Raw genomic sequence first — 15,800 nt, 5'->3', positions numbered from 1 at the left:
AAAACGGTCGCGGCTAGCCCACCAACCTCCAATAGTTCCATCTGGGAGATGGACCAAAAACCGAACCTTTTCAGGAATTATGGCATGCTGGAGCTGTATTCCTCTGAGGCAGGCCTGAAGAACATCCCAGGTCTGATGTGGCACCGTCTGTCGGTGCTGGGCGAGTCAGCTAGCCAGAGCCACGAGGGCTTTGGTGCCTGGAGTTGGGCACACATAGTGTGCGGAGCGCACTTGCCCCTAAGGAGTTACTTCGCCAATTTCTATGTGAAGGCGGGGATTGCCCCCTTCCAGTTAATTCCTCCCAGCTACAAGCTCTTAGCGGGGTGGTTCATCTTTTGCAAGTCCCGGAGACTGGAAGCTCCTACCCCGGAGGAGGTGCTGTACTTTTATGGGTTGAAGTCTCAGCCTATGAGGGGTCACTCAGACAAGGTGGGGTTTTACAGGCTAGAAAGGCACCCGGATGTGATGTGCCCCACTTGTCATACCGCGAGGGTTCCAGACCTCCGGGAATACTGGTTCCTGACGACTGGCTTCCCGCTGAAGAGGGTGCCAGCTCTATCTTTGGATTTCAAAATCCCTGGTAAGTGTTTCCTCTTTTCCTTTTCAACTTTGTTTCTTTGTGTTTGATTTGCCTTTTGGGAGGATCTCTAACGCTTGTATTTGATTTTTGCAGAAGTCGTTCCGCGGACACCTCGCTGCGCGGAGATGATAAGGAGGTCCAAGTTCTACGAAGGGCTTTCCGAGGAAGAGTTGAGAGTGGAGGGACTTGTGACCTCCGAATCGTTGAGGGAGTATGGGTTACTCGCCTCCTTCCAAAATATCGAGCCAGTAAGTGGTAGGGGGCAGACTCAGGTGTCGGCTGACATCCGGGAGCAGATTGCCCTGGAGCTGTCTAAGGTGATCACCCAAGCCGCTCGGGACGAAAATACTCTATCTCCTAGTTGGGCGGAGAGGTTCCCCGACCCCCAGCCGGAGGGAGAGGAGATCGAGGCTCGCCACGCCGCGGCTTACCCTAACGAAGGGGCTCCGGGGGCTAGTTCCTCCGGGAGAGGTAAGACTAGTTTTCGATTGATCCACACCCCCAGCCTGTCTGAAGTTTCCCAAACCTCTCAGATGGGGTTTGATCCTCGTTTCCTTAGGCTAGATCCGCGTAGGATACCTTTCGACAGGTACTGTGATAGGGTAGATGAGCTCCTCTGGTGTCTGAGTGATGGTAGTCTGCCAGAAGGTGTCATCATGGTTGACCCTTCTTCTCTCAGCATGTTCTTCCCGGACTTCAAGGAGTACGGGAGCTTCCTGGGGCAGGAAGCGATGTTTTGTTTTGCTCGGGGAAGGCCATCCACGTTTCTCGTGCATGGTCGTCCCTTTCAAACTTTTCTTTTTCTTGTTTCTTGTTCCCTGCTGGCGGGCTTGCTTGTACTTTTATGTTGCTGATTGTCTTGTCTTCCGCTTATCTTCTTTCTCATTTCTTGTTGGTTCGTTAACCTTGATTTGTACGTTTCTTGCAGAGTATCCCGAAGCCAAGATGTTGGGGAGGGTTACTTTGCTTATTAAGAAGGCTGCCACCAGCCAAGACCCGCCCACGGGGAAAGGACGGAAGACCAAGGCTGGTAGGGGAGGTAAGGCTGCCTCCCCCAAGAAGACAAGTGGCGAGGCGCAAGCGTCTCCGAGGGTAGAGAAGTCCCCTGCTGAAGGGCCTTCCGAGACTATGATGGTCTCGAGTAGCAGTAGCGACGGGGAAGGGCTTGTGTTCCCCGTGAGGACAACTGGGGTGAGCAAGCGTCCCGGAGGAGATGCTGAGGGTGCTAAGAACAAACGCCTTAGACACTCTTCTCCCGGTCGAAGGCAACAACAACAGCAACGACAGCAATCACAACTACAACAACAGCAGCAACAGGAACAAGAGAGACAATCACCAACGCCACAGTAGCAGCAACAGCAACATCCAAACCAGCAGCAGCAACAAGGGCAATTACTTCTGCTACCGCAGCAGCAAAAGCAACAGACCGGGGCCTTAATACCCCGGCTGCCTCCTCCTCCAGCCCAACGGGGGTCCACCCTTCCGGGGTCTCCGTCTTCTCAGACAACCAATCTTCCCCTGCCTGGCCTGAAGTTCCACTTTCCGCGGAAGCCGACCAGTTTTCCCACTGCCCTCCTGGAGGGTGTAAGACGGGCCGATAGTTTTTTGAAGAGGCGGCTAGAGGCGGAGAAGGCCGTTACTCAGGGAAGGGCAGATAACTTGTCTGCCGTGAAGAGGGCTGAGCTGGCCGAGGGGGTGAGATCTCCTCACCCGGCCGGAGCGGTTCTGGATGGTCCAGCCTTGGAGAAGAGGCTGGTGCCTAGGCTCGGACGTGCATTGGCGCCGTTCGGAGCTGAGATGATGGAGGACATGGCCCTGAGCTTATGCGAGCTCAATTCTGAGAAATGGGCCATCAGCAGCAGCAAGGATCCGCTGTTGCTGACACACGCTGTGAAGCAGCAACTGTCCGGGGTAAGCCGTCAGTTGTTATTATTTTTTTTTTTTTTTTTTTTTGGGACCATCTGTCTTTTGGTCCTGCTTTAGCTCATTCTGTTGTCTTTCCTTGCAGGCCTCTATGATCGCGGAACGCTCGTTCCGGGAGGTTGGTGCAGCTCTGGTTCAGCTGGAGGAGAGCCAACTGGCTCGCCAGGCCTTGGAAGCGGAGAAACAGAAACTGACCCAACAGGCCTTGGGGGCTTCGGAGAAGATTGATCAGGCCCGGCGCACGGCTGAAGAAGAGGCGGAGAAGAAATATCTTGCCAAATATCAAGAGTACCGGGCCAAGGCAGAGAATGAGTTTAGACAGCGGTCGGATGGGATTAAGACCGAAAACTCCAAGCTCCGGGAAGAGCTGTCCCAAGCCAAGGTGGAGAAAGATACCCTGGAAGCCCGCTTGCAATCAAAGAACGATCTCCTCCTTAAGCGGCAAGAGGAATATTCCACTCTTCAGAGTAAGCTGCACGACGAGGAGCAACTCCATAAGAGGAGCAGGGATCTCGTGTCTATGCTTCAGTTGGGGCTCGCCGAGAAGGATAAAGAGATCGGGGCTTTGCAATTCACTGCCAGGGGGCATGTGACCGAGAAGCAATCCGTGCTGAACCAAAATAGGGAGCAGCGCAAGGCGATTGATTCTCTTAAGGGGGAGCGGGATGCCTCCAAGGCCGAAATGGAAAAATTGAGGGCCCAACTTACTGCCGCGGAAGCACAGCTGGCAACCTCCGAGGCGGAGCGGTTGAAGGAGAAGGAGGATGCTGAGGTGATACTGAACAGGACTATTAATATATCGCATGTGGTCCTCATGCATCAACTCTGGAAAGTGAACCCGGAGGTGTTAGGCTATCTGGGAGATGATGCCGAAGCCATGAGGGAGAAGCTACTCGTGTGGGATCAGGGCCCAGAGGCGTACGTCCAAACTTATAACATTGACGATCGTGCTGAAGCTCCTGAGGCGGGAGATCCCGGAGAGGCGGGGACCTCTGAACCTTCTCATGACCAAATTCCTCCTTCCAATGAGCCGACTCCGTCAGCCTCAGCTGAAACAGATGCCCCCGAAGCTGCGGTCGTGGACGCTGTAGTTACCCCCAATGCTTGAAGGGGTTTTATCTTTAATTGTTTTTCATTTTGAGTTTTTCATTGCGGACAATTTTGCCATAATCATAGCATTCTCCTTTCTTTTTCTGCCGAGTTCTTTATTTATCTTTGCGCTTAGGGTAGACATTTATACGGTAGAAACTGTTGTAGGGGCGTATGGGGTTTTGGTTCCAACGGCCAAAACTTATGCACTTCCCAGTTGAAGCTTTAACGGATGATGTCTTTCCCCACGTAGTTTCTAGGTTACGAAGGTTTTCTGGTTCCAACGGCCAGGCTCCTTTCACCGTACTTTATCTTTCCTGAGGCAAATAGCCAATCCCGGGACTTGTAGTTATACTGTTCGCTGGGATTGCTAAGGTGAGTCGTTCCATTGTTTGGAACGGGAGTTCTTTTGGTGAGCGTCGCTAGACTTAAGGTTAGATCTTTGCGAAGCAAAACTAACTGTTGTTGCGAACCTCATTGTGGCTGACTTCAGGGACCTGGCATGGAGCCCTGCGAGGCAAGGCTTATTGCTGTTGGGGAAATCGCCACGCCCACCAGGTGTGATCCTGGAGCAGGGGCTTTGCGAAGCAAAGCCGGCTGTGAGTGGGGGGATCAAGCATGTCTGCTTCTGGAGCTGAAACTTGCAATGGCCATGGAGCTTGCCATGCATTATTTTGTGAGATCCGGAGTTGGAGCCTGCGAAGCAAGGCTTACAACGGTCGCGGATCTTGCCATCTTTCGCCTCGCTGGACCCGGAGCTGGAGCTTGCGAAGCAACGCTCTACAGCGCTCGCGGATCTTGCCAACTTTCGCCTTGCGGGACCCGGAGCTGGAGCTTGCGAAGCAAAGCTCTACAGCGCTCGCGGATCTTGCCATCTTTCGCCTTGCGGGATCCGGAGCTGGAGCTTGCGAAGCAAAGCTCTACAGCGCTCGCGGATCTTGCCATCTTTCTCCTTGCGGGACCCAGAGCTGGAGCTTGCGAAGCAAAGCTCTACAGCGCTCGCGGATCTTGCCATCTTTCGCCTTGCGGGATCCGGAGCTGGAGCTTGCGAAGCAAAGCTCTACAGCGCTCGCGGATCTTGCCATCTTTCTCCTTGCGGGACCCAGAGCTGGAGCTTGCGAAGCAAAGCTCTACAGCGCTCGCGGATCTTGCCATCTTTCGCCTTGCGGGATCCGGAGCTGGAGCTTTGCGAAGCAAAGCTCTACAGCGCTCGCGGCGAATTCTGCAAAGGACTTGTCAGGGAGTTGGGGGTGTTTTGGCGTAGCTCTATGAACGTGCCTCAACCCCCAGTCCCGTCCATCGCTGGGCTACACAGGAGATAATACTTATGATACATAATGGCAGGCATTTCCATGGCAATTTTCACATAAGCACATATGACACGTAATGCAAGCATGTTCATGGCAACAAATAAACCTAAGCTCAACAATTTAAACATTTCAAACAATTTAAAAATTTCAAACACAATGCTAGCACATAAGTGGTGTTCTGTGTACGTTTTGTTCAAGGGGCGTATGGTTATGCCTTAGCCATGTATACCCCCCAAGTGAGCGTGGGGTCCGGACGTCTCCGGACCGCGTGGTCACTTGTTAAAACGCAGCTTTGAACACAGGGATAAAAAGTGCAGTAAAAGCGGAGTGAATCTCTCCGTGTTTCATTGAATTAGCCTGCTAGGCGTGAGTTTTACAACAGGGAGGATTATTTCCACATTTTTCACTTTTGTTATTTTCACCAAGGACTTCCGACTGGATGGTCCGGGGCCTACTGGTAGTAACGGCGGAGGTGCTCCGCGTTCCAGGCGCGCGGGACTTTAGATCCGTCGAGTCTCTTTAAGTGATACGTCCCATGGCCCACTTTTTCTTGGACTTCGTAGGGGCCTTCCCAGTTGGGTCCGAGGACTCCTACTCCCGGGTCCTGCGTAGCAGGAAATACTCTCCGTAGGACAAGATCTCCAACTTCGAATGTACGGCTCTGGACTCTCATGTTAAAGTGTCGGGCTATCTTGCCTTGGTACATTGTTAGTTGGACCTGCGACTGCTCCCGGAGCTCCTCGATCATGTCCAAGGACTCCTGGAGGAGGGCATGGTTCCGGGTAGGATCGTAGGTGTCTTGCCTGTGAGAGGGGATCATAGCTTCTACTGGGATGACGGCCTCGCAACCGAAGGTCATGGAATAAGGCGTGTGCCCCGTCGAAGTTCTCTCTGTTGTGCGATAGGCCCAAAGTACTCGCGGAAGTTCTTCCGGGCAGTGAGCCTTGCAGGCTTGGAGTTTTTTCTTCAACGTGGTCTTTAATATTTTGTTTACAGCTTCCACTTGCCCATTAGCCTGGGGTCTGGCGACTGCGGAAAAGCTTTTGATAATTCCATGCGAAGCACAGAAGTTCGTGAAGTGTTCACTGTCAAACTGCCTTCCGTTGTCGGACACAATTTTCCGTGGAAGCCCAAAACGACACACTATATTCCTGATGACAAAATCCAGTGCTTTTTTTGATGTGACCGTGTTCATAGGTTCAGCTTCAGCCCATTTGGTGAAGTAGTCTACCGCGACTATGGCGTACTTCACTCCACCTTTTCCAGTTGGGAGGGAACCTACTAGGTCAATGCCCCAAACGGCGAACGGGCAGGGGCTGGTCATTAGGGTAATTTCTGTAGGCGGCGCTCGCGGAACCTTGGCGTACCTCTGGCACTGCTCACATTTCCTGACATAATCCACACAATCCTTCTTCATGGTGGGCCAGAAGTATCCTTGTCGAAGGATCTTTTTGGAGAGGCTCAGCCCGGAGGTATGATCGCCACAGAAGCCTCCGTGAATCTCATGGATGATGGTGCTGACTTCGGTTCCGGCAACACACCTAAGGAAGGGTATGGACAACCCCCTGCGGTAAAGCTTTCCATCCATAACCACGTATCGGGGAGCTTGATATTGGAGCTTCCTTGCGTCAGCTTTATCAGTGGGGAGCTCTCCGGTGGTGAGAAATCTGAGGATGGGTCCTATCCAGGAGTGGGAATGGTCGATGATGGCGTTTATCCTTCGTGTCTCAGTACTGGGGGCTTCTAAGTGCCCGATGGGGACTAAGCCATACTGTTCAATCTCCGGGTCCGTTGCAAGCTTGGCCAGCGTGTCCGCGAGTGAGTTCTGGTCCCGGGGGACCTGGCGGATTTGGTAGCCTTTGAAATGCTGCAGTAGGTCGCGGGAGAGAGACACGTAGGCAGCCATCCTTTCGCCTTTCGTCTGGTATTCCCCGGATATTTGGTTTACCACAAGTAGGGAGTCGCTGTACACTTCGATTTTTTGGGCTCCGACTTCTCTGGCCAGTCGTAACCCAGCTAACATGGCTTCGTGTTCTGCCTCGTTGTTGGATGCTGGGAATGCGAAACGGATGGCGCTCTGGAGCTGATGCCCTTGGGGAGATATTAGGATAACCCCCGCTCCAGCTCCTTTTTCATTTGAGGCTCCGTCTACGTAGACCTTCCAGGTGGGAAGTTCCGGGACAGGATCTTCTGGGAGGTCATTCATTCCCGAGCACTCCACAATAAAGTCCGCGAGAGCTTGACCTTTTATGGAAACACGCGGTTGGTAGTGGACGTCGAACTGGCTTAGTTCCATGGCCCACTTAAGCAATCTGCCAGAAGACTCGGGCTTCTGCAGGACTTGTCGGAGAGGGTGGTTGGTGAGTACTTTGATGGTGTGCGCCTGGAAATATGGCCTCAGCTTCCGTGAAGCGATCAGCAAGCAGAGGGAGAGTTTCTCGATCATCGAATATCTGGACTCGGCGTCCAATAACCTCTTGCTTACGTAATACACAGGGAGCTGGATACGGCCATCTTCCCGGACGAGAGCGGCACTTACTGCGTGCTCAGTCACAGCTAGGTATAAGAACAACGCCTCTCCTTCGACCGGCTTGGACAGAATGGGGGCTCGGGTTAAATGTTCTTTGAGGTGTTGGAAGGCCGCTTCGCATTCGGGGGTCCACTCGAACTTCTTGTTCCCTCGCAGAACATTGAAGAAGGGGATACACTTGTCGGTGGCCTTGGATACGAAGCGACTGAGAGCAGCTATCCTTCCGGTAACGCTCTGGACATCCTTATGCTTCCGGGGGGAAGGCATATCTATGAACGCCTTTATTTTTTCAGGGTTGGCTTCCACGCCGCGGGAGCTGACAATAAAACCGAGGAACTTCCCAGACGAGACCCCGAAAGTACATTTCTTTGGATTTAGTTTCATCCCGTACTTTCGGATCACGGCGAAAGCTTCCTCAAGGTCGTTACTGTGGTCCCCGGAGGTCTTGGACTTTACCAACATGTCGTCCACGTACACCTCCATGTTCCTCCCCAGTTGGTCCTTGAACATTCTGTTTACCAGACGCTGGTAAGTCGCCCCAGCATTCTTCAAACCGAAAGGCATGACCACGTAACAGTAGACACCCTTATCCGTGAGGAAGCTGGTGTGTTCCTGGTCCGCGACATGCATCTTGATCTGGTTGTATCCGGAGTACGCATCCATGAAGGATAAGAGTTCGTACCCGGAAGTAGCGTCCACCATCTGATCGATTCGCGGGAGAGGGAAACAATCTTTCGGGCAGGCCCTGTTTAGGTCCGTGAAGTCAATGCACATTCTCCAGGACCCATCGGGTTTCGGGACCAGAACTGGGTTGGCCAACCACACGGGATAGTGCGACTCCTGGAGAAAGCCTATGGACATCAATTTGTCCACTTCAGCTTTGACGGCTTCGGCTCTCACTGGGTCCAGCGGCCTCCTCTTTTGGCGAATTGGAGTTGCAGCTGGGTCTATGTTGAGTGCGTGGCACGCAACATTGGGATTAATCCCCGTCATATCAGCGTGGCACCATGCCAGGATATCCTGATTATCCTTCACAGTGGCCACGATCTTATCTCGAACGGCCGACGGCAGGTTTTTCCCCACCTGAATGACCTTGGTGGGTTCTCCCGGATTGAGGATCACCTCTTCGACTTCCTCCATCGGCTCTATTGCTTTCTCGATTCCCACTCTTGGGTCGAGTTCGTCAAAGTATGCCTCCTGAGCATCCCTAGTTTCTGGCAATACTTCCGCCAAAGGAATGGCAGCAAACGTCTCTCGGACCGTGTAGACGGCTCGGACGGAGACGTTATAACAGCTCCGTGCACTTCTTTGGTCTCCTCGGAGGGTGCCAATACGCCCATCGTCGCATGGAAACTTCAAACATAAGTGGCGTATCGAGGTTATGGCCCCACAATCGATCAGGACTGGTCGGCCTAAGATGGCATTATACGCCGTGGGGCAGTCGACCACCACGAATGTGCTATGCTTGAAGGCACAAGCGTCGCTTTCTCCTCTGAGGGTGACTGGAAGTTGAATTTTGCCTAATGGCATGAGTGCGTCCCCATTGAAACCTTGAAGCTGGATGGGGCATGGGGCCAGGTCCGTCTCGGTCAATCCGATCGCGTGGAAGGCCGCTTTGAAGAGGATGTTCACGGAGCTTCCGTTATCGATCAAGATCCGTGAGACCTTCTTATTGGCAATCTGGGCTTCCACTACGAGGGGATCGTTGTGGGGGAAGTGCACATGTCGAGCATCGTCCTCCGTGAAGGTGATGGGAAGATCCATCATTCGGGGACGTTGAGCAGGTGATTGGACCAAAGCGCACATCTCCTCGGCGTGCTCTAACTCCTTCAAGTACCTCTTCTGGGAGTTGCGGGTACTTCCGGCAAGGTGTGGTCCTCCGGAAATGGTGGCGACGTGTCCGTCAACGGGTGGCGGAGCAAGGCCGGGCGGATATGGGTTGCCTGGTCCTGGAGCCAACAAGGCAATGGGCGCCGGAGCGGGTGGAGCAGGAAGTGCTGGGAACTGAGACCCGGGAGCTTGGGGGTGACCGGCTCCAGGAGCGCTAGCGGCCCCCCTCTGTCCCGGGGAATATGCAGCTCCGTGAACTACCCCCTGTCCGGGATAGATAATGGGTATCCTCACCCACTGACCGAGGTGTCCCGCTCTTGCCAGGGACTCGATCTCATCCTTCAGCTGAAGGCACTCATTCGTGGTGTGCCCCACGTCTCCGTGAAACTCACACCTCTTATTGGAGTCTCGCGGACGCCTTCCTCCGTGAGACACTTTCGGGGGCTTCCTGTAGTTGACCATATTACAAGTCGCCCGATAGACATTCTCTCGCGAGTCTATCAAACTGGTATATTCCGTGAACTTGGGCTCATAGTCCTTTCGGGGTTTCTTTGAATGGTCTCCCCGGTTGGAGTTTCTTCCGCTTCGTTTGCTCCGCGATTGGCTCAAATTTCGTTCTGGGGCTTCCGCTTGCGGCTGCGGCATGCCAGGAGCGATACTACATCCGGTTTGTACTGCTCCGTACCCAGAGAAATGGGTTTGACTCGGCGTCTGAGCAGACGCGGAAGGCCCATACACACTTGGAGTGAATCGGGCTCCTGGAAACGTGAGGGCTGGTGCGGGAGCTTGCGAAGCAAAGCTCGGCGCAGTCACGGAAGGGGTTGGAGCCGGGGGAACTCCAAAGGCCTGCTGGTAGGCATCCTCAAGGTTGATGATTCCCTGAGCTTTTGACATGAATTCGGACAGTGTTTCTGCCCGTCTCCTTTGCATTTCCCCCCATAGCAGGGAGCCGACAGTAAGGCCCGATTGAAGGGCGATCAGCTTCATGTCATCACTGACCTTGGTTTTTGCAGCAGCTTCCATCATTCTCTGAATGAAAGCTTTGAGGTTCTCAGTGGGTTGCTGCTTGATGTTGGTTAAGGAACCAACCTCCATGTCGTGGTCGCGGGCAGCAATAAACTGCCTCCTAAACACGGACTGTAGCTCCTTCCAACTGTGGATTGATCCGGGAGCTAATCTTTTCCACCAGTCCTCCGCGGACTTGGTAAGGGTGAGTGAGAAGCACATGCATTTGGCGTCCTCACTGACACGCGCCACTTGCATCATTTTATTGTATTTAGCTAGGTGGGTACGCGGGTCTGTCCTCCCATCATATAATTCTATGTGAGGCATTTTGAAGTTATCCGGGAGGGACGTTTCCGCGATCCTCCTACTACATGGTTCCGGGTCTTCCTCCTCAGAATCTGACAGGGCCCCACTTTGCTTCCGGACCAGCTTGGTCAAGGCAGCAATCTGTTCCTCGAGCCTCTTCGTATCACTTTCCGGGAGGTCACGTCCCCGGAGCTTGTCATTAATATGATTTCGGAGGTCATCTCCGCGAGGCCGGGCCTTTTCCCCTTTGGCCTTTTCATACTTGGCCTCCAACCTTCTTCTTAGGTCCACCGTGGACCAGCTATCTTCGGAGTGCGAGTTCGCAGCCCGACCGTCCTGATTGACGGAATCACTGGGGCGGTTGTTCCTTCCCCTAGGCCTGGGTGCCTTAGCACCAGGCCCTTTAGGCACAGAGTGCCCCCTTGGGGCTGAAGGACGTCTGGGCTTAGGAGCGCCAGAGACCTTCTGCGCGCGGGGGGGGCAGTCGGCCTGGTGATTCACGCCTTTAGGAGGTGCAGGGGCGTCAGCGCGCACAGGCTCTCCAACTTTTTCTTTGCCCTTGTTAGGGGCGGCTTTGGATGGTCCATCAGCGGCTGGATCCGGCATGGGGGCATCAGCACCACCTAGAACAGAGGCATCCTCGTCCGAGTCGCCTAGATCTCCGAACTTACTTTGGAGGCGTTCCATCATGCGTTGCATTCTTTCGGAGACGCGCTCCTGCTCAGCAAGCTTGGCCTTAGTGGCCACCAGTTCTTCGGCTACTTGGACCAGTTCTGGGTCCTTCTCATAGTAGCAGCCGTCCTTGTAATAACCGTCTTGGACATACTCTTCTTCGTCTTCTAAGTATGTTGTATCTTCGGTACTGACCTGATCCTGGCGGGATGTCGGGTCTTCACCTTGGTAGTCTAAGGGTTCGCTTTGCACCACATCTTCCATCACGGTATCGGGGTTGACCGTAGCATTTTTGTCAACAGCGGATTTTCTCGTAGTCACCATCTCTTTAGCACGAAGTGAATACAAAAAACGTACACAGAAAAAGAGCTGACTAACAACTTCCTACAACTCTCAATGAAAGCACCAAAATGTTTACCGAGTTTTTCGGAAACGAATAACTAACAGAATAATAAAAAGATAAGAACTGTAGAAATACTGAAATGTAACTAAACAAACAGTGTTTTTACGTGGTTCAGGCGTTAACAAGCCCTAGTCCACGAGTCGATGTTATTATACTTGGAAAAGGTTACAGTAAGATGGCTGGTGCATAAGAACTTCACACACTCACAATATTTCTCTCGGGTTCTCTTGAAGAAGATGAAGCTAGAGAGATTTTAGTAGAGTTTTTGCTATCTGATTTGTTCGTCCCTCTTCTTGTAAAATGAAGGGGTCTTCATAGCTAGGGTTTTGGATTAGGGTTTTTCTCTACGTACATGAGTCTTAATTACACCAGCCATAAATAGGGATACAATTACTGTAGTAGCATGGCTACAAGACTCTATGTGGGTATATTTACGTGAAAGTATGGGGAACACACAAAGTCAGCCGTCTTTTCCAAGTTGTCAGCGGAACAGTAGGCGAAAAGGTACCCTTAGGCGTGCTGGGATGTGTGCGGCTTTGACCTGACGGGCGTGTCAGGCGGGATCCTGTGTCAGGCGGATATCATTCCAAATATGCCTCCTCCAGGACTCGACCGTTTGGCTTTGTTCCGTGCGAGGCACGGAACTGCTTCCGCGGAGACCACTCGAAGAGAAGCTCCTGGAAGGAGCTTCCCCGAAGGATACCCCTTCGGGAGTCCGGGAGAGTTGACGAGTTTCCGTATTGTGTTTGCTTGGAAGAGTAATCCGGACACCAAGCGGGAGAGGTGAAGCCTTTCTGTATATCCGCGAGCTCTGGTCACCTATCGTGAAAGACATCGATAATTCTGCTTCCCTGAGGCCATCAATCTAAACGCTATCCGGAAATCTGGATAACATACTCAACACATGAGATCTAGAGAGTTTTGACAGAGAAAATATTTAGAATAGTTTTCAGGTTTAGAGAAAACTATCACTTTAGAGAGAGAGTTTGATTATCCATCCTTTATTTGAATATCACATATATCAGATTTATAAAGATCTTTTAATCTAATTAAATAATCTTTATTTAATTAAAATATAATTCAAATTAAAACTGATTAGATATTTTTATTTAATTATCTATTTAAATCATATTTAAAAACAATAATTAAATAATTGATCAAACAAATTTATTTGAAATTCAAAATTCAAATCTCATGGATAAAATCTCTGATGCTAGGCGCCACACACTATATTGTATAGTGTGTGTCGCCTAACCCTATTATAGTTGCCCTAATTTTCTCATTTGTTTATTTAATCAACTTTTAAGACAAGATATTTATTCCAACATAAATAACAGTTAATTTAAAAATAACTTTATCTTAAAATATCAGTTTTAAATTAAATAAATAAATATCATATTATAACTAAGATGTTTATTATTTTCTCTCTTTATATTAATCTAAACAAGATTAATATTAATTTTAACCTATAGTTTTTCAAAATAAAAACTATATAGTTAAATAATTTATTAATTCACAATTAATCAATTACCCATAATTATCAAATAATTATTTCCTTGCCCTGAAAAATTAATTCCTTTGCAATTGAGTTCTTTCTCTTAAAAATCTTTCTTTTGACATCCTTACCCTTGACAGTGTAGGACAGAGGTGATCTGGGGATCATAGACCTATAATACGAAATTTCAATAAACCAGATTATTAATTAAACTCTTTAATCTAATAATCTTATTTATTAATTCCATGATTACTCCACTATAAATATGGAATTGCACTTTAAGTATTTATAGAATTATATTTCTAGAGTTTCTTCTAGTAGTCTATTGATATAATCAATATATGTAGTTTTGTCCTCCATTATTGGTTCGTTAATTAGATTTGGTCAAAATTACTATTTTACCCTTCTAATTACCACTTGATCCTTAAGTACCATTAATTCACTAGCGAATAATTAATCTATAATCTAATTATAGATTTGAGCTCAATAACTATTCAGTTCCAGAATCAACCCTTAAGGGGACTAATATTCAATTCGTTAGGAAAGCATGAATTCAAATATTGTAATTCATGTTCCCATCCATCCATGATATTGAATCTAAAAAACAAAAGTCATTAGCATCATTATTCTAAGAGACCTTAACGAGTGAATCAAAAGATCCAATAAACATAAATAGGAGTTCATGAATACTCAGGATTTAGACTAATCTACAAATGATCATATATTATGACAAGAATTAAATTCTTACGTCAAACGACAAGTTTATAAAGATAATTAATTCTCATCGGTCCTGTCATATGTAATATCTATTATATACAACATATTTACTAAGATGTCTATCCACTTCAGTAATCTGAATCTAGATTGTTTGCATCTCGTATGCTTAGCAAACCGTACTAATAACCATTCATTAAAGATTCATTACTTTAATATGTTACTGACTATTTTATTCATTATATATGATATTAATTCTCTCGTATTAATACATGATTGTATTCTCATGAATGAATAGAGAATTTTCTTGATATGATTATATAATTAATTCAAACAATAATTATAACATTCAAATATAATAAAATTGTACTTTTATTTAAAACAAATAAAATGTCTTTACATGCTTTTAGGGCATTAATCCTAACAATCTCTCACTTACCCTCAAAGCAAGTGAGGCATTTCCCTTAATCTCATATTGCGCACGTGACCCATGAACGACTTTGCAGGAAGTGTCTTGGTTAATGGGTCAGCCAAGTTCTGCTCTGACGCTATCTTCATAACAGTCACATCATCTCGGTGTGCATTCTCTCTTTCTAGATGGTATTTCCTTTCTATATGTTTCCTTCTCTTGTGGCTTCTAGGTTCTTTGGAATTAGCTACTGCTCCATTGTTGTCACAGTACAGGATTAGTGGCTTATCCATATCTGGAACAACCTCCAAATTAGTGTAGAACTTCCTCAACCAAACCGCTTCCTTAGCTGCTTCACAAGCCGCTATGTATTTGACTTCCAACGTTGAATCAGCTATGCTTGATTGCTTAATGCTTCTCCAGACCACAACTCCTCCACCAATAGTGAACACTGACCCATATGTCGATTTTCGACTATCTTTGTCTGATGGAAATCAGAATCAGCGTATCCAGTAGGGTTTAGCTCACCCCCTCAATATACTAGCATATAGTCTCTCGTTCTCCTAAGATACTTGAGAATGTGCTTTACTGCAATCTAGTATTCCAAAATAGGATTTGATTGATAACGACATACAATCCCAACTGCATAACATATGTCGGGCCTAGTACACAACATAGCATACATCATACTCCAAACTACTGAAGCATAGGGATACTTTCTCATATCTTCTTCCTCCTGAGGTGTCTTGGGACATTGTTCCTTTGAGATAGCAATTCCATGTCTGGTCGGTGATTGGCATTTCTTGGAATTCTCCATAGAGAATCTTTCAAGCACCTTATCTATATAATTAGCCCGAGAAAGTGCCAAGAGCTTATTCTTCCTATCCCTTAGCATTTGTATTCCCAAAACATAACTCGCCGCCCAAATCTTTCATTTGGAACTTTTCAGCTAACCATTTCTTTATGTTTGACAATGTCTCTACATTATTCCCAATTAGCAAAATGTCATCAACGTAAAGAACTAAGAAAACCACCACTTTTCCTTTGATGTATTTATACACACATGCTTCATCGACATTCTGTTAGAAGCCATACATTTTAATTGTTTCATCAAAAGTGATATTCAAAGATCTAGATGCTTGCTTTAATCCATAAATGGATTTCAGCAACTTGCACACCTTTTGATCTTCCCCTTTCTTTATGAACCCTTCTGGTTGTACCATATAGATACTTTCAATAAGATAGTAATTCAGAAATGTTGTCCTGACGTCCATTTCCCATATCTCATATTCATTGGCAGCCGCTATGGATAAGAGGATACGAATGGATTTGAGCATGGCTACAGGAGAAAATGTTTCTTCATAATCAACACCTTCTCTCTTAGTGTAACCTTTGGCTACAAGCCTCGCTTTGAAAGTCTATAATTTCTCATTTATACCTCTTTTCTTTTTGTATATCCACTTAAACCCTATGGGTCTAACATATTCAGGTGGATCCACAAGTTCCCAGGCAGAATTGGAATAAATCGATTCCA

Source organism: Humulus lupulus, chromosome 8 (genome assembly GCF_963169125.1).
Source record: "Humulus lupulus chromosome 8, drHumLupu1.1, whole genome shotgun sequence".
NCBI lineage: Eukaryota > Viridiplantae > Streptophyta > Magnoliopsida > Rosales > Cannabaceae > Humulus > Humulus lupulus.
Note: the sequence above shows the minus strand (reverse complement) of the source record.